The 19428-nt window shown below is 37.7% G+C and overlaps 2 long non-coding RNA genes across 14 annotated transcripts in view; one reads left to right on the forward strand and one right to left on the reverse strand.

The window, feature by feature from the left end:
- The window catches only part of LOC137045543 (uncharacterized), a 407625-nt gene that overhangs the window by 71550 nt on the left and 316647 nt on the right, over positions 1-19428 (reverse strand). The window lies entirely within an intron of this gene.
- Positions 10781-14458, forward strand: LOC137045137 (uncharacterized). 2 transcript variants are annotated; one of them, XR_010898701.1, is made up of 9 exons: positions 10781-11083; positions 11383-11447; positions 11791-11839; positions 11939-12028; positions 12143-12205; positions 12284-12575; positions 12691-12848; positions 12959-13054; positions 14045-14458. It is a non-coding gene; the product is annotated as an uncharacterized lncRNA (long non-coding RNA). The 2 variants fall into 2 exon arrangements; XR_010898700.1 differs by having other exon boundaries at positions 10781-11447.

Genomic DNA, 19428 nt, shown 5'->3' on the forward strand with positions numbered 1-19428 from the left:
GAGAACACTGGTCTAAGGGCTTGAGAGCTGGCGTAGAGGCGGAGGCCCTTGACGAGATCCCACCTTGCCTAGTGTCGGCCCCTGGCTCCGGCTATCCATCACTAGCACACAAGCCTGCAGTGCTGCTCTATAAAAAGGGAGGCTGAACGGACTTCCTGTCAGCAGGTCAGCTCAGCAATTACACAGATCCAAAGGTATGAGAGGACAAAGCCCTGCTGCAGGCCTCACCCTGACCGTCTGACCCCGTCAACCTCAAAACCAACCACAGATGCAGTACTTCATTTATTTACACTGAGGTCTGGAGTGTAAACAAAAACTCAAAAACCCATTAATAACACATCGTACTTGAGATAAATGAGCTCGCTTTCAATGTAACCACTAGAGTTGTTCATCGGCATAATTTTTAATTGAGTTTCCCCTAAATTTCTTTAACAACTGTTCGGTAAACTCGTCGACAGTTCCCTCGGGGGAACATGGGCGATACCTCAGATGCATGAATAGTTCTGATATATCAGGATGCAAAACATCAGTCAGATGGTGTGTGTTTTTGTGTGCAACCTCCACTTGAAACGGTGCGGCTTGTGCATAGCTGTGGGCTCGGGTACGGAGCAGAGCTATGAGGAGACCATATGGCAGAAGACACAAGAGTCTCCAGTCAGCATTCCCCTCTGCTGCAGCCCTCCACCACCCGAGCACGGATCCACATCAGTGCTCTCACTTTCTCCCTCTCACTCACTCGCTCGCTCAGACACTCTACTAATTGCATCCTGTGTTTGTCAATCAAAATGTATTTTCCTTTCCCCTTTTCCTTTGCCTTTTACCACCTTCTACTAACTCCCCTGTTGCTCAAAAGCTCTTTGTCACTCTTAGCGCATGTGATGAGGGCTGGTTTGTTGAAATGAATTCCATCTGAATTGAATTGGATCACAAATGTTGGCAGGGCAGCGTCGAACCCCTTGGAATTCTACACGACGCTCTGTCGAAACGTGAGGGGTTCTGTTGTCACCCAAACCACACATTTCATTTGTATGAGCAAATCACGCAGGAGAAAGTGAACTTGGCTTTAGAGCTGGGTCGTGTTAAAGTCGCTCTCCCACTCAGAGCTATTCAAGAAAGTCAAAACAAATTAGTGAAGGATTATAGAGATGATGGAGTTTGTAGAAATAAAACAACTCCCTGATGAACAGGCCTCAACTGTGGTGGATTTCTCATTGTCTTTGTAACTCTTTCCAGCAGGAAAAGCACACATTATGTATTGGAGGGAAAACACACTTCTCTATGTGGACAAGAATACAAATCAAAATGATTTGCTTTTACCAGTTTTATTGACAGAACTATTGGCGGAACCCCATTAAAAGTCATGCTTATAACATATATATAACCGATATCAGGGCAAACATCGCAGGTCGGTAAGATAAGTTAAAATGTTTTTGAAATATGTATTTTATGCTTACCAAGCCTACATTCATTTAATCAAAATACTGTAAAAATAATACTATTGTAAAAAAGTGTTACTTTTTAAAATAACTTTTCTATTTGAATATATTTCGAAAGGCAATTTATTCCTTTGATAGCAAAGCTGAATTTTCAGCAGCCATTACTCCAGCCTTCCGTGTCACATGAACCTTTACAAATCATTCTAATATGCTAATTTGGTGCTCTTATTATTTTGAAAATGCTATGCTATTTAAAAGGTACACTATGTAACTTTCGGCCTTATTGGTTAAAAAGTTATCTATTAAAAAAAAACTGTATGCAATTTGCGAAAGAACAATTTTTTGGATGAGCTTCAGGTCTGTGAGACTGTGTGGATGAATATGGTTATCCATACTGCTCATAAACATTCACTACTAGGCTTAAGAGATATAACCACTGTAGATAGAAAGGATCTCAAGCTGACAAGCTGAAGACATTACTGTAGATATATCCATTAATAGACACGGTACTCCCTTATAAATAAATTCCAGCAAAGCGCTACAACCATAATGAAATGACCCTTCATAATAGATAATGCTTTACAATGAAGATAGCTTTTGGAGAGCTACATATGGGAATTTATCAGTTCAATAAAATACATTATTTACCTGTTTAATTCCTCAGTTCTCTCCATCTTTGAAAAAACTGACCGCAAACTTTAAAATGGCAGTGTATTGTTCATCTGTACCTCCTTTAAGTGATTATCAGTACTCTATAGAACAAAAGGCAAAATACTAATGCACAAATCAAAGGCTATGCATGACCTACAAAGACCTGGAGTTGAGTAAATTACCAGAGAATAGCATCTTTCTAAACACTGCACACACCAAAACTAGCACCCCGGTAATGGAAATAAATCAATTTTGGCATCTTCAGAAGCACCACTTGAAGCACGGCACTAGAAATCCTGTGTGTGGATCCTTATCTGGAAAGGTCAGAATGTAATACTCCCTCACTCCAGGAAAGAGCTCAGCAAGCACGTGCTTTAATTACTGCCCATAGGACGTGGATTAAGAGACTAAATGAAAATGTCATAAAAACGACGAAGAGAAATCTGTGTTATCGCTGCTTTAACTGATCTTATCATTGTGCCGTAATCACAATCACTTCCATTGTTCAGGGTTGCGCATCAAGGGCCTTTACCATCCAGTGGTAGTGCCGACATTCAAATATCAGCACGTTTGACAGCATCATGTTAGCGATGTTATTTTGGGGTCAATTTGAGCAGTTAATACTTAATTAAATCTTTTGCATAATATATCAATGTTTACATTGAATGATGATTGGGTTGAACTGACATATTTGTGTGATCTTTCTTAAAATTGCTCAATTGCTTTAAAGTTAGCTGGCACATACACTGTCAGAAAAAAAAGGTACATTGCTGTCACTGGGGCGGTCCCCTAAGGTACAGAACCAAAAAGGTACTAATATGTACCTTTAAGGTACTACTATGTTCCTTTAAGGTACTAACATGCACTCTTAAAGTACTGATATGTACCTTTTAAGGTACTCATATATACTAGGGGTTAGTAAGGTACAAAGATGTACCTTTTCACTTTTGTACCTTAGGGTACTGCCCCAGTGACAGCACTGTACCTTTTTTTCTGAGAGTGTAGTATTCGATTCCTTATGCTAAGCTAAGCTAACGGCGACCCTGCCAAACTAAAACAATGTGTGCACTGAGACAAAACTGAATTTGCCCACATATCTAAATGTAGGAAATATGTTGAATAAGCCCTATTTCTAAAATCGGTGGTGTTCCTTTAAGAAACTTTGTATTTACTAAAAATAAATCTAATAAGTACAATTTATTAATATAGGTTGCATATTAGAAAGAAAGTACAGGAAGAAATAATGACAGGACCAGACTCAACCACACATTTCCGACATGAGCACAAAGTCTCAACATGTTAGAAAACAAATACTAAATGCTAGACCGCAGCTCCAGCAAAACTCAAAAACAAACTATATAATGTTTAGGTGAGCTCATTGTATGTTTTGTTCCTCGACCGGAACAAAAGTTTGGATTTTTGTGTAACCTGTGAACGTGTGACTGAATCATAAAGCCTGCAGTAGTTGGTCCCAGGTCACCATTATCTTTGCCTGGTGACAGTGTATTTTAGCAAAGGCCGTAACTTTCAAGGGGAGGTCGGCAGTTCCAGCGCTTGTGAACGGCAGAAATCAGACAGACGTTTTCTCCTCCCTTCTGCTGAGAATAGGGCTGGTAATATGCGCTGGCAGCCTCTGTCAGCTCAGCCTGCACACCTCTCACAAATTAGGACCTATTTATCCAGAGCACCCTGCACTCAATGGAAATGATTACCAAGACAGTCAAACCCTATTTACACAGTACGTCTTCATCAAAGCAGAAAAAAAAGGAAATGACATATTCTATTTCAAGGACTGTATCTAAACGAGGAGGTAGAAAAGAGGAGCTGAACGTGTGTTGCGTGTTAGTTTTACAAACAAATACAAAAGACTAAATGCGTACGATACGCCGTAATGCATGTTTAGTTTACTCGCTCGCTTTACATGTACATTTAGATGCAGCACAATGGCGTAGATATCATGGCGTACACAAAAAGAAAATGTGTTATTGTTAAAATAACTTCAAGGGCTTGCATTTTCTTGTTTATTCTTTTTCTAAATGAGATCAAAAGAAGAGTTGAAACCATTTAAAACTTAAACCTCAACTGGGAAATAGAAGAAAAATAGAAAAAGGAAAACAATAATAATGAAATGAATAGATAAGCCAACAAACGAATAAACAAATAAAAGTACAAACAATCGGAGACCTGAAAGATCCTGGGAGAATTCCCCCCTCCAGTTGATTTCTTTTTAGTTCTTTTATTCTTTTAGCTCTAGAGGGCTGGCGGATAGAAGCTCTCCAGATCCAATGGTCCAGTGTGACTTAGATCTAATTAGTTGAAAGGAATGAATAATTATCTCATTTCTATTACACTCTATTTGCATGTGATACCAATCAGTAAGACAGTTGTTTTCCATCACTGCGACCTTGTCTTGCCTATCTTGCAAATACATATACAAAGTGGATAGTAAAGGGCAGCTAGTCACTGACCTTGACCTACAGTCAAAAGAAATTAGGCTAAATGATGTGACTGTGAGATACATAGAAGATACATAGAACCGTACAAGAGGACATCTAGAAAGTCTAAATCTCTCTGGATCAATCTGGATCTGTTTAAACCAGCTCCATAGATTGTGACTTGCGTGACAAAGCGTGGCTTTCTGCATCTCTCTTGATGTTGCCTGAAAAACTTTTCTGCACAAATACAAATATATTGGGTTACACTTTAGAATACTGTTCTGTCATTAATGAATAACTACATTAGAAACACTCTAGTAACTACTATTAACTATTTTTTCAAACGAGGACTACTAAGAACTACTATACAGGCTCATAATTTACATAAATAATGCATAATGTATAATTAATTCTAAAGTAAAGGTGATGGTAACCCGCTAGTAATGACTCACGTGTCACCAAATCCTTCAGAAGGAATTACTAATTATTTGGATCAGTATTCTAAAGTGCAAAACATGATAACTCTCTAAGCTTTTGAGGATTTTGTAACATGTTGGATAGTAATGGCTCAAGTGTTACTATCATTTGGTAACACTTTAGTTTATTGTCCAGTTCTCACTATTAACTATTTAGCACTTATTAGCACATTACTGGTTGTTTATTAGTACTTACTAAAGCACATATTAATGCCTCATTCCGCATGACCATATTCTACATCCCTTAATCTTAGTTCATAGTTAAAGGTGCTGTATGTAAGTTTTTCACTTTACTAAAGCATACAAATACCATAATATGCTTGCAGATATTTACCTATTCACCTACTTGTTTCTCAAAAAAATATTTTGGTCTGTGCCAAACCACACACCGCCAGTTTACCCAATAGTATTATGACACCCCAGGTTGCCAGTTGGTGTAAAACACGGTGTATTGCTGCAGCCATGGAAGCCAGCAAACAAACTGGGTCAGAGATCCCAGATTCTACCCGACCTAAAAAGCCTCAGCATCCATCTAAAAATCTCTGAAAGGATAAATCAACTCATCAACTCGCAGTGTGTAAGTCTATATTTGGCATTCATTGTCAATTGCGCTAGCTTCTGTTGCGTGTCCTCAAGCTGGCAACCCACGTGAACGTTGAGTCTGAGGAGGAGGGAGCGATCTCAAATATTTTGAATTTGGACTGCAGTACCCATTTCAACCTCTAGCTGTCAATCCTAAATACTGCACCTTTAATTACCCCGACCTTCAATTTAATTATAAAGTATGCATTTTTCACATTAATTATGAACTTGTATATAGTAGCTCTTAGTAGGGGATATGAGATTAGCTAATACTGAACAACCACATTTAACTGAAAGCTATAACTAACTAATTTTGTTATTCAGAGTTTCTTTTTCGTTATAATAGTTACTAGAATGTTAATAGTGCATTACTCTTTTGTTCCTGCATGTGTGATTATACATTAATGATGGATGAGTATTCTAAAGTGTTCCCTAGCCTATTGTCTTAAAATGTATTAAAATATGCATGTATAAGAACATACCCAACTAGAAGAGCGTACATAGAAGAGCGTGAAAACAAACTCGTCCTCAAATAGAGCACCAATCCTCATTGCAAAACAAGAAAGGAAGGAAGGAAGGAAGGAAGGAAGGAAGGAAGGAAGGAAGGAAGGAAGGAAGGAAGGAAGGAAGGAAGGAAGGAAGGAAGGAAGGAAGGAAGGAAGGAAGGAAGGAAGGAAGGAAGGAAGGAAGGAAGGAAGGAAGGAAGGAAGGAAGGAAGGAAGGAAGGAAGGGAGGGAGGGAAGAGAAAGAAAGAAAGAAAGAAAGAAAGAAAGAAAGAAAGAAAGAAAGAAAGAAAGAAAGAAAGAAAGAAAGAAAGAAAGAAAGAAAGAAAGAAAGAAAGAAAGAAAGAAAGAAAGAAAGAAAGAGAAAAACTCAATGCCTCAGACATGTGTTTCTTACATTCAGCTGAAGGGTGTGTTGAGAAAAAGAGTGCAGGCTGAAGCGGAGAACATTTCAGGTCAATAAGGAATCAATAATGGTGGGTGAATCTACACAGAGGAGATGAAAGTCAGTGTAGAGGGCTTTGGCCTGGGTCATTGTTCGCTGGATTAGGCCATAGAAGAAAAGAAATGTTCAGGTTACTCTACAGAAATAAAGGTAGCTGTGATGTAACTGATGATGAACGCACAATATTCTTTTAAATACTAGCCAAATAAGCTAGCCTGGAAGCCAGCCGAACTTAGCCCTGCCCACAAAATGTTTAGGTCAGGCAGTTCGGTCTGGCCTCGCTCCATAGAGGAGTAATTATCTCTGAACAGAAACTGTTCGGACCAATGAAATCATCAGGACGGGCTTTAGACGATTACAGACAGATGATAAACAGTAACGTAATCATGCACGTCATCAAAGGGGCTTGGATTATATTTTTTCGAATCCTAAACGGAGAGCTTGTTTGTATCTGCATTCACCTTCACAATTTCTCTCCGGAATGATGATCATGTTGGGTAAGTACTCTGTGTATCATGCAATTATTTTGTTTTTTTACAACACCAAAGATCGTGTATTCCAGCCTAATTCCAGCGCGCGTGCAGACAGGGTTGCCAAGTTTTTACAACAAAACCCGCCAACTACTAGCCCTAAACAATAGCTTCTCAGGGGGGTTCTCCAGGGGAAAAAATGGTGTTTTGGGGGGTAAAATGTGTGTTATTTTGGCAAGGTTGCCTGCTAAAATCCTCACTCATGGGTCTATATATCACATAACAGTCCCTTCAACCCACGGACATTGAAAACAGCCCGCGGGGGAAAAACACGGACTTGGCAACACAGTGCAGTTGAGCTCTGTCTGTTCGCTTCGTTGTTCTGATTGGTTGTAGGTCTATCCAATTGAGGTCTTTCCTAATTGGGTTGAAACACGCCCCATAATCACAGCCCAATGGAGCAGTTTCAGACTCATATTCTGACTAGAATTGAGTATGACCACGTCAGGTTACAAATAAGATGATCTTTTCTTATTTTATCCTGTTAAAATCATCCTTGCCATATTGATTGGAAAAATTGTAGAAAACATGGTGACACTTTGTAATAACTGCACGCTATGAAGCATTAATAAATGGTTAATTCATCATTTATAAAGCATTAATATATATATATATATATATATATATATATATATATATATATATATATATATATATATATATATATATATATATATATATATATATCCAACATGTCCTCCAACCAATACGCCTATATAGGTCGTTTGTCACTTCCTTGAAATACGACCCATAGGAGTGTTTACTAAAGTTGCGCCCCTATCGACAATATTTTAATTAATTAAATAAGATGCACAGGATCGTATTCTGAAGTTGTGCTCCTATTGACAGCAGGACACTTTCATTTTAAAGCATTTTTACCTTTTATCTGCATAATTTTTCAGGTTTTGCGTAGCTCAGTTGGTAAAGCATTGCACTATACATCAACAACATGTGATCATGGGATCGTGAGTTTAATCCAAGGGAACATGTGCTCATAAAGTGTGTACGCACTATAAATCACTGGGTAGGTTTAGGGATGGGGTGGGTGTAGTTGTAAATAAAAATAAAAATGTTGCTTAATGGAAATATGACAAATGGTGGTAAAAAGTTCCGCAAAAAACACGCATTTTGGTTGGTAACAACAGTCAAACGTCATTTCATGACGGCAGACGTAACACGACACTGTCATTATTTTTACGCCAGCTAGAGGGCGCATGATGTTAAAACGTTAATATAGGTCGTAATAAGGTGCTTGAAAAACGACCTATAGAGTCGTATTTTTTGGAGTACAGGTTGATATATCGATATATCGTTTCATAGCGTAACTCCAGGAAGAGCACATTCACAACAGCAAGAGTTACACATTCTAAATAGCACGCAAAAAGTATAGTTCCAGTTCACTTGTACATTTGCATAATTTTGTGCAGATATAATTTATATTTTGTTTATTTTTATATATATCTGTTTGATCACATATGAGTTTCCTTGAGTTAAATAACATGCTAGCAAAGTGCTCCAGTTTACAGCGTTCATTCAGCGCTTCAGCTCTAAGATCAATGCACGACTAATAATAACTATGATTGGGATTGTTATTTTAACATAACATTATTGAGAACACTTTTGTCATAAATCGTTGTTTATGAGTTCTTTGGGTTTAGTTGCAGTGTTTCAGCCTGCAGGAAGAGCATGTCCACACATTTTGAGCACGCATCTGAGGCAGCGTTGGTGACAAGTTGTATTAGTCGTTATATTTGATTAATAAATAAGTAATTTAATTAAATGATCAATCACGTCGACTCATTTTAAAATCTAGCCCTTCATTAAGACTAAAATCTCATTCATTTGGTGAGGAACATGCCGTTTTGAGCAGCATTTTTACACCCTGTCATGTTGTTGGCTATATGCAATAGACACATATTGCAGTATTAACGAATAATAGATTAATTGTTTGTTAATTTAAAGGATGACCGACCATGGTAATTTGTGTAAATTAACATCCCTATAATAGAAAATGTTGCTGAAGTTTAAAGACAATATATGTATATATATGGTTTTTATACCGTACAAACCGTATTTTCTATCCCCTTACACTGCCTCTGTGTATGATTAATCATCCTGTATGATTTATAAGCATTTTGAAAAGTGGGGACATGACCAATGTCCTCATATTCTACCCTCTTCTTGTAATACCTATGTCATACCCATGTCATTATACACATTTGTTTCCTCATATGTCACAAAAACATGCCCACCCACACACACGCACACGCACGCCCACGTGCACACACACACACACACACACACACACACACACACACACACACACACACACACACACACACACACACACACACACACACACACACACACACACACACACACACACACACGCAATAAGGATACTAAAGTAACCCTATTCAAACAGAAGCTTACAATAATTACCTGCCCAATGTCTGCATGGAGATGTTGATACCATTTAACGTTTTGGTGTAGAATACTCTACTTAGCAATCAGTCAATCAGACATTCAGGGATTCCCTGAATCCTGGGTGTTTTCTCTCTCTTTATCAGCTATTCATAATGGGCTGCTATCGATCTGACCCTCTCCTCCCCTGCTGTAATTGCTTTGGTGATTGGTTTAATTTCACAGTCAGTCTGAGCCTAAGTTGATGAGAATGCATTTATTATCTTTTCCAATCTGGGGAAAAAAATAGCAGAACTAAAAGAGAGAAATTGTTCATTTAAACAGCAAAAAAAGAAAAAGTATTGTATGCTGTAGTACTTTGTGTGAGACACTTTTTTCACGCTTAGCAGTGGGGGTGAATGAAATTGACCAATTAAGCAAATACGGATATCAATTAGGTGGTATAATTGAGATTTTTGATATATTAAACATGTGTCCCTGGGTGCGTATGTAATGAGCTCCAGTGTGAGGTATGGGAGTTGATCATATTAGAGCGCTCCGCCAGTCTTTCTCTCTGTGGTACACAAATAAGTGCCATTCACACACACAGGACTGCTGTATCTGATAAGGTGAAACAAAAATGTCCAGGCTTGCACGGCGAGGACAGGCACTGCTGACAGGGTGCACTTTTATCTTGAGCTAGACCAGTGCCCTGCTCTGTATACAAGGCTCCTGTGACAGTTCAGCCGTGGAAACAACAGAATGTTTCCTGTGTTGGCAAACAGTCACTAACTTAGGAGCATTTATTTAAATAAAAAAATATACTACCCTTTTTTTAAATAAAAACTAAATGTTTTATGCATATCATCTTAGTGTCATATCTATAGCTTAAGCCTGTAGAAAAAAATATATATGATAAAATAAATCATTATATAAAAAAAGTGATTATTCTTTTTATTTTATTAATTTTTTATTATTATTGTCTACTGTAACCACTAACTAAAAATATTTTTTCTGATTTCATTTCAAATGCTGATTTGGTGCTCAATAAACATTTCTTATTATCAACGTTTAAAGCAGTTTTTGCTGTGTAATTGTAAAAAAAACAAAACAAAAAAAACATGCTCCTTAAAGGGGTACTTCAGCGCTGGGAAGATGAATCTGTATTTAAACTGGGTCATCAATGCAGTAGAAATGTGAAATTATTTTTTAATTTGGTGCCTTCTAGACTGAGAAAAGACAAAAAATGTATTTTTGTCTCATGGGGATGAAAGACTACACTGTAAAAAATGAAATTGCCATTTGTCCAGTAAACAGTGCTTTTTGAATCCCATATATTTAGAATTGTTAATAACTGTGACTCTACATAAAAATACATGTTAGCTCAACAAAATTCTCCAAAATGTCACGCTACATATTAAACAAAGTTTTCTGGACAAACATTTTTGTGTTGAGCAGAAAACCTACGATCTAAATAGTTTGCGCATGCGTGATGAGCCAGAAAATCGCGCCGAAATGCACGGGGTTTCCTTCTCCATTTTGCAGGGGTAGCTCCTGGCTCGTTTTGAAGTTCGCTCATCCTCCTGCCTTTTCAAGGATCTAATATTGCCATACTTCAGTTGGTAAGTATTAATATTACTTTTCATTTCATGCATGCAATGAATTGCATATTCTCAAGCGGACAGTGTTATTGTTAGACATACGATTGGTTGTGTATTGTTAAAAGGCGTGTGGCCTAACATTTTTAATGTTTGCCACTGCTCAGATAAAGATTAGCTCATTAAAGTTCTTAATGCAATAACGTTTCAATACAATAGCCAAGATAAAAAAAAAACTGAAATTAGCGAGTAATATGTTTGTTTAGCACGAGTATTCAAGTCTTTTATTGTTAGTTGAGGTTCTTTTCTTTTTTTGTCTCTAGGTGGCGCTGATAAACTGATATACGTTGAACCGCGTTTGTGAGAGAGGAAGACAGCGGAGGGTGAAGTAAGAACGTGTTATGTGTTAATGTTTAATTTGTAAGCCGGGCACACAATGTATGGATATATAAACTATTATGTAATGTTAAATGTATTTTAGCCGTTTCAATGTGCATTTTCATCGTTACAAATCACACGCAGATGTATGTTTATGAGTGTGTTTAGAACGAAATATTTATTTTTTAAACATTGAGAGCTATACATCATATGATTTTAAATATGGGGACAAAGAAAAAAAGTGTAGAATAAGACTATGCATAGCATTTTTTTGTTTATTTTATAATAATTTTAAATAATATAAGGTTGTGATGTTTACAATAGGTTCGAACTGATAATTTTCTATTTTCCAGAATGATCCAAATTGGATGTTGTTAGCATATTGTTGGATGCAACACTGAGGTATGCTGTATAAAGAAAGTTTCCACATTTGCACACTGTCTCACTGTCCACATATGTTTGTCTGCATGGAACTCAATTCTAAGAACATCCTTTATGCAGGACACTGCAATGGACAGCCTGAGTTCTTCAAGATAGCATGTTGCTCTGCTCTGCCAAAGTGTCCTTTATATCAAAACGACTCTCCACCTGGTAAATAGTGCATTTAAGATCTTGAACAAACAAACTTGTTGAGAGCATCTATGCTGACATGTTTGTCTTTTATGCTGTTGACTTAACTGATTATCACCCTTTGATTCCATACAGTTTTGGAGAGCCTGTGTTTGTAACCCTGAGGACATATCTGCAGCACTGAATGCATATTTAATGGTATGTGGCAACTTTGTTTTTTAACTTATTTTTAATTTATTAATTAGATAATTGAAATTGATTCTTTTTGATAAACAGCCTTTTCTATTGTGAGTTGTCATATCCTCCACTGAAGCCCGGCGAGTCAGGCTTCCGGAAGTGCCTGAATCAGTGGACTCTCAACAATATACTTCAAGTGAAGCTACTAAGAGGACTTTGCAACCTGTCGGAGATCTCAGAACTGCCCAATGAAAGAGCAGTCTTGGATATTCAGTGGTCCAACTCCTGTGGTCACTTGATGAAACCAACAGCCTACCATCTCATCGTTTGGTACTAATAGTCTCAACACTTCTGAAGGGTCCTCCCACAACCCCACATTCTCTGTACAAAGGTATTATTTACAAACTGCTTAGAAATTGGCCTTTAACATTCCCCATACCAATTCTCTCATTTGATTTGAATTGTATTATTTATTGCATTAATACAAATGAATTGTTTATGAACAGGTTTTTGAGGAGTTTTTCAGAATCACCAACAAAGACCTTCTGGGAGACTTCATGGCAGCCATTGGCATGTACACACCAAAGCTCCTGAAACTTAACAGAGACAGAAAAGAGCTTTCGGACAGGACATGGATGCACTCCTAGAAATACTTCATGACAGGGTAAGTTCAATTTCAATGTTTTGATAGCTTGATCTGTGTTACTTTGGCTGATGATGAATAACATTTTTATACCTAAGCTATTTGGTTGTTTCTTTTGTATGTTTTTCTAGACAACAGACATAGATGATCACAGGAGGACTCCTGCTCTACAAGGCCTGCCTGTATTTCTTTGCGAGAACCCAGCCGAGCTATTCAAGAAGTGTAATGTACGTATCAGTCTTCAAAAGGCTTAAAGGGTTATTCCAAACATGTAAAGTCTGTCATAAATTACTTTTCCTCTTGTCATTCCAAACCTGTAAGACTGTCATTAATTTTCAGAACACCAATGAAGATATTTGAAATGAAACCTGAGAGATTTCTGTCCCTCTATTGACAGTCTATGCAACTGTCACTTTTCAAGCCCCAAAAGGTAGTAAAAACATTGAAGTAGAGTAGACCATGTGACTCCAGGTGTTTAACCTCAGTTTTGTGAAGTGACATGAATAAGTGAAAAAAAAAAAGTAATTTTTTTTTTTACATGCAGAGCAATTGCATCGCTAATCAAATTGAGGTTACGCCTCTGGAGTCAAATGGATTATTTTTATGTCTTTAATACCTTTCTGGGCCTTAAAAGTGGTTGTTGTATTGGCTGTCAATGGAGGGACAGAAATCATTCAGATTTCATAAAAAATATCTTAATTGCTGTTTTCAAGATAATGGAAAGTCTTACGGTTTGGATCAAACTAAAGGTGAGTAAATAATGACAGAATTTAATTTTTTGGGTGAATTAACCATTTAAAGCAGGGATGTCCAAACCTGCTCTTCTATGGCTCCTACCTACCTGGAAGTTTCTAGTAATCCTGTGGACCTTGATTATCTGGTTCAGATAAGTGTAGTTTGAGTTAAAGCTAAACTCATCAGCACAGTGACCCATAGAACAGGATTGGACACCCCTAGTTTAAACTCTCTCTCTTTGGTGTTTTCTGCTTATTTACTTGGTCATGCCATTCTTTGTGTTATCTGTCATATTATAATCTCCACTTGTGAATAAGGATTTCACATTATAAAACTATTTACCAATACAAAGTTTACAATTAGTGCATACAATTTATGTATTGCCAACCCCTCATCCCCACCCCCATCTTAATTAATTTGTTACAAAATTAACTAATTAAATTCTAAACTAAAATATATTTCTTATTGTGTTTGTGTCACAGGAAACAAAAGCGGTCTCTGTTGACATTTTCTATGTGCTGGACGATAACACCCAAACAACATCACCATTTATCAAGACTTTTGCTGTTGTACTGGAGGGGTTTGTTCTGGAAGAAGTTTTCCTATCCTAAGACGATCCAAAGACTGGTAACAAAATGGTTGTGCGTGAGGCAGAGTTGGACCAGTGTTTCCAGTTCTTTTAATGTTTTAAAAAAAAGTTTCATTTGAGACATTCAAAATAAAAAACAAGCATTGAAGTTTTGTACGGACTGTTTAAATGGACAGTTTTACTCAAAAGACACTGTATGAAAACTGTGCATTGCAGTGTTGTGGATACGTTTTTTTTTATGTTTTTAATTACAGATTGCAAGCTCTTTTACAATGAAACACTGCACTCATATTGATAAGCCATAAAATAGTGAAACTGTTTAGAGTGTAAAAAAAAAAAAGCATTTGTGTGAATATTATTTATGGATCTGGCATTGAGTGACCTGTTTATCTTTGCTTTGTCCTAAAGATATTTTAAGCAAATTTGGACAAGTGTTAATTAAAGGGTAAGTTTGGCCAAAAATGAAAACCCAAAAAGTCATTTACTCAACCTAGGTTGTTCCTGACTTGAATGTGTCTGTATTCTGTTGAACACAAATGAAGATATTTAGAAGAATGTTGGTAACCAGACAGTTAACAGTAGCCATTGACTGTACTCTACATAGTATTTCCCCCCCCCCCCCCCCTACTATGTAAGCCAATGGGTGCCGTCAACTGTCTGGTTACTAACATTCTTCAAAATATCTTCCTTTGTGTTCAACAGAAAACAGACACTTGCAAGTTTGGAACGACCTGCGTGTGGGTAAATGACAATTTTTTTCAATTTTGGGTGAACTATCCCTTTAGGAATTTTTCTTTCCTGTAGCTTAAACAGTAAAGCGTGGCACTAGCAACGCCAATGCCATGGGTTCGATTCCCAGGGAAAGCAAGAACTGACAAAAATGTAAAATGTGTACCTTAAAATGCAATGTAAGTCGCTTTGGATAAAAGCGTCTGCCAAATGCATAAATGTAAATGTAAATTATATAACATTTCACTACATTCTTTTCAAATGTATGTACATGCATGTGCTTACAACTGAAATAAACAGATCAAAATAACTACATTTCTGTCATTTGTAAATAGATGTAAAGTCACTAAAATAATTATAGGAAGGATAGTGTGGTGACACTTTATTTTGCGTTCAGGAAACAGAAAAATATAAATTACCTCAACAACAGTAATTGTTGTTTCAGTTGCTGTGACAAGAATATTTTTATTAGCAAAATACGACTATCAATATTGCGTGAACAAACAAATTTATGTTGGCTGAACAAATGATCTTTACTGGGAAGAATTAAAAAATAATTGTTGGGACAACTCAAAAGTCTTACTGCATCAAGTTGCCTTACATTTTTACGTTTTCTCAACTATTTTTTTTTTACAGTGTACAATTCCCAGAATGCTTCGCTGCCCTGTGAGGCCATTCCCAAAGCCACCAACTTGATTACTGTGACTGAGTTGGAGAAGACACTACGATTAAAAACTGAACGTGTCTTTTCAATATAATGAGTGAGTCACCGCGCAAGTGTCACAGCACTGAGCACTAACTGCAGGAGTGAGAAAAATGAGCTGATGAGCTCTCGTGAGGAGAGCTGAGGTAATCGCGACTACACTCGCGGCATACATTCACAACGTGAGTTCAGTCTGGCGCGTTTCAGTTCATGCCTTTGCAAGCTTAACTTTCATAGAAATTAATTTGAGAAGTTAGAAGACTTACATTGCTCACCATAGCGTTTAAATGAGTGCCTGTAGCTGAGCTCTCCCTGCCAGCTGAGTGTGATCTCCATCCCCCATGCGCAGATTCAAAACATGCGGAAATGGCTCCCTCTGCTGGCTGTCGTCTTTAGCCTTTGGGCAAAAATTCCTCCTATGATGCAAATATCGTCAATTTGCATCATAGTAGGAATTTTTCCAGAAATAAAATGCATAAATCTCTTGTCTCAGGGGGATATGAGGGGAGAAAGCACAATCATTTGAATATACTCCAGGGTTTCTACTGATACAAAGCCATATGCTAATCGCTGAAGTAACCCTTTAACTATTAAAAAGTTTGGGTTAAGATGTTAAAAGAATGTATATACTTTTATTTAAAGTGTATAAGTAAAACATCTAACATTTTCTAAGAGGCATAACTGAGCACTAATAATAATTGAGCAGCAAATCAGATCAAAAATATTAGATCAATTTCTGAAGGATCATGTGACACCGAAGAATGAAAGTGTGTGTGTGTGTGTGTGTGTGTGTGTGTGTGTGTGTGTGTGTGTGTGTATTGTTTGTAGTAAATTGAAATAAAAAATGGGCAAAGAGATAAAGTTAAAGGACATTCATAAAAAATGAATTTAGAAGTTTTTAAAAGATGCAGTACACTTGTTGATGTACCAAACACATTTCATCAAATCATGAATTCACTTTCATGAATACACACTAACATATAATCAGATATAGTATCAAATATGCCTTTACTTGGTACGCTGAGGGCTCCTGGCTTTGAATTTGGCCCGAACCCAGAGCAACATCCCGTCCCCTCAAATCCCTGGCTATAATAATCGAGAGTGAAAAGTCGGGGTGTACCGTCATAGTGAAAACAGCCAGTCACTTTACTTTTCCAGTGTTGAATGAAAGCAGTTCACAAGCGTCTGTGCTTAGTTATTTGCATATGCAATCTGATTTGCTGACGCCTGCTTTGACACTTGAAAAGTTGATTTTTTTTCCAATTTCAGCCATGAGAAATGGCAGGGATGCGATGCAAAGGAACCCACAGTTCAGTTTGGCAACACATGACGTCAACCAGTCTAAGTAAATGAGAAGCGTTAATGCCGACGCCTTGTCTGAATGCAGGGTATGCCTCCTTTCATGCCTGACTGGGTAGATCATCTGAACGTGCTTCTCCCAAACTTTGTTAATAAAACATCATATATAATTCCACATAAGTTAAATTAAGTGCCCCCTAAGAGAACTGCAGTGAGCGACAGGGTATAGCTATTGTCATGGCAACCATCCCAATCTGATCTGCTAAAAGACGTTCTAAAATTACTGTATCAATGGCAAAGAAACAGCCTCACTTCTTCATAATGTCATCCCCTATTAAGAAGCACAAACATATATCATGCGTGCTTTGACAGAACAGACCTGACAGGCAGCTGGTAAAAGGTCAAGAAAAAAAAAAGCATAGGTGCTTCAGATGCTGTTAATGAATGCTGTCCACAACAATGAAATCTGTTTATCTGCTGTGTGATATGTTTAGAACTATTGTTTGATGCATGTGCTTCATTAACAATCCTCTAACAGATCTCTCCTCATGGTAATTAAGCAAGCTGTTTGCGCAATACCGTGCCCCATTCACACGTCATAACCCCACTCCCACATAGATGAACCCACATACACTTCTTCCACACACACACAGAAACAGTGCAACCACATACAACTGCATTTGAGATCTGGATGGTATTAGTTGTTTGAAGTGGGAGGACGGTGAGGTAAGAGGTTTTGAAAAGAAGCACAAGGTCAGGCTTTAGAAGAAACAAACGCTCGACTTCAGGCTCAGACACAATCAGATCAGTTGAACATCCAATATCCCAAGAAACCAGCATGAGGATTGAGTCCAAAAACTCACCAAAAATCTGATCTTACTATAAAATATTTAAATTTACAGTGCAACAAAATAAATAAAATAAAATCCTAATAAGTATTTTTATTTTTAAAAGTATAAAAGACTAAAAGTATTTTTAGTCTTTCCATTATTATTTGAAAAATAAAATTAATACAAAAAAACAAAAAAACAAAAACAGCTAGAGATAAAAAAGATCAGTGCAGTTGTATTAAAAGAAAAGAAAATGTAAATTGTTAAAAGTTAACAGTTAATTGTTTATTTATTGAATTATTAATTGTATTAATTATTAATCCCTGCACCTGTACCGAATTGTAGTGGTTGTGTGTGTGGGGTTGGATGTGTTTCTGTATTTCTATATTTCTCTATTTTCACTGGATATCATTTTTTATTAATCTAAAAATGCTGATTAAGCATATATATATATTGCTCTGTAAAAAAAATAAAAAAAAAATTTTGTTTTGAATTTCAAAACAGATTAATGCTCCGTGTGTGCCATTTCAGTTACGAGAGAGAGAGAGAGAGAGAGAGAGAGAGAGAGAGAGAGAGAGAGAGAGAGAGAGAGAGAGAGAGAGGAGAGAGAGAGAGAGAGAGAGAGAGAGAGAGAGAGAGAGAGAGAGAGAGAGAGAGAGAGAGAGAGAGAGAGAGAGAGAGATGAACTCTGCTGTGCTCTAGGTCAGCACCTAAAACACCTATGTGACAAGTGGGAGAGTTTGTCAGCTAATGTAGTGAGCTGCTGGACAGCACAGTGACTCCACAGTACATCTTGGCATTCATAAACATGTCACAGACACACACACATGCGTGCACACACATACACAGCAAGAGAGAGAGAGAGTGAGCTGCTGAGCTTTGGCTAAAACACCAATTCCTGAAACACCGGCGAGACGGCCTTAAAATGGACATCTCTGCTGTCCCTGCACATGATGGATAGCCATGATAATGTTACTGGGACCAACAGCAATAAAAGTGACTCTGTCCAGGCATAAAGTACACAAATCAATCAAACTCAAGGTAATATAATTTATTACCCACCGAAACGGGAAATATGCTCAAAGACAAACATACACAGCAATCCCCCCATGTTCTGTGATAACCATTACAGAAGAGGAGACAGCGGCAGGAATTTCTATTGGCCGGTTCATGCGGCACTGGGCAGTGTGTCTTGGGAACAGGACGAGCTGTGATCCAGGCCTGCTCCACTCGCTGAGGCCCGGCAAACAGACCAGCACCACTGACAGCCATCCAGACTTTAACCCACCAATTAACATTTGGAAAGGATTAATCAGCTCCCATTTGGAGCCCAGTTTTAATGAGACTGAGTATGCTTTCAGCCAGATGTCCTCCTCTGTAGGTATCTATGAGAGCCTGTTGGTTTAATTAATTATTGATGTCTTAATGCCTCCTGCTTTGTGAGTCTCAGTCACTGGTGAGCCATGTGTCTCCAGCCTAAGCTAAGCCAGCAGTAACTAGGGTTTTTTATATTTATGTGTGTGCGAGTGTGTTAGAGAGAGAGAGAGAGAGAGAGAGAGAGAGAGAGAGAGAGAGAGAGAGAGAGAGAGAGAGAGAGAGAGAGAGAGAGAGAGAGAGAGAGAGAGAGAGAGAGAGAGAGACGGACGGAGAAATGAGCTAAGTAGGAAAAATGTGTGAGAGAACGAGATAGGCTTGGCACTTAAATGCACTGGATTG

The sequence above is a fragment of the Pseudorasbora parva genome, chromosome 17 (genome assembly GCF_024679245.1).
Source record: "Pseudorasbora parva isolate DD20220531a chromosome 17, ASM2467924v1, whole genome shotgun sequence".
In the NCBI taxonomy this organism is placed as follows: domain Eukaryota; kingdom Metazoa; phylum Chordata; class Actinopteri; order Cypriniformes; family Gobionidae; genus Pseudorasbora; species Pseudorasbora parva.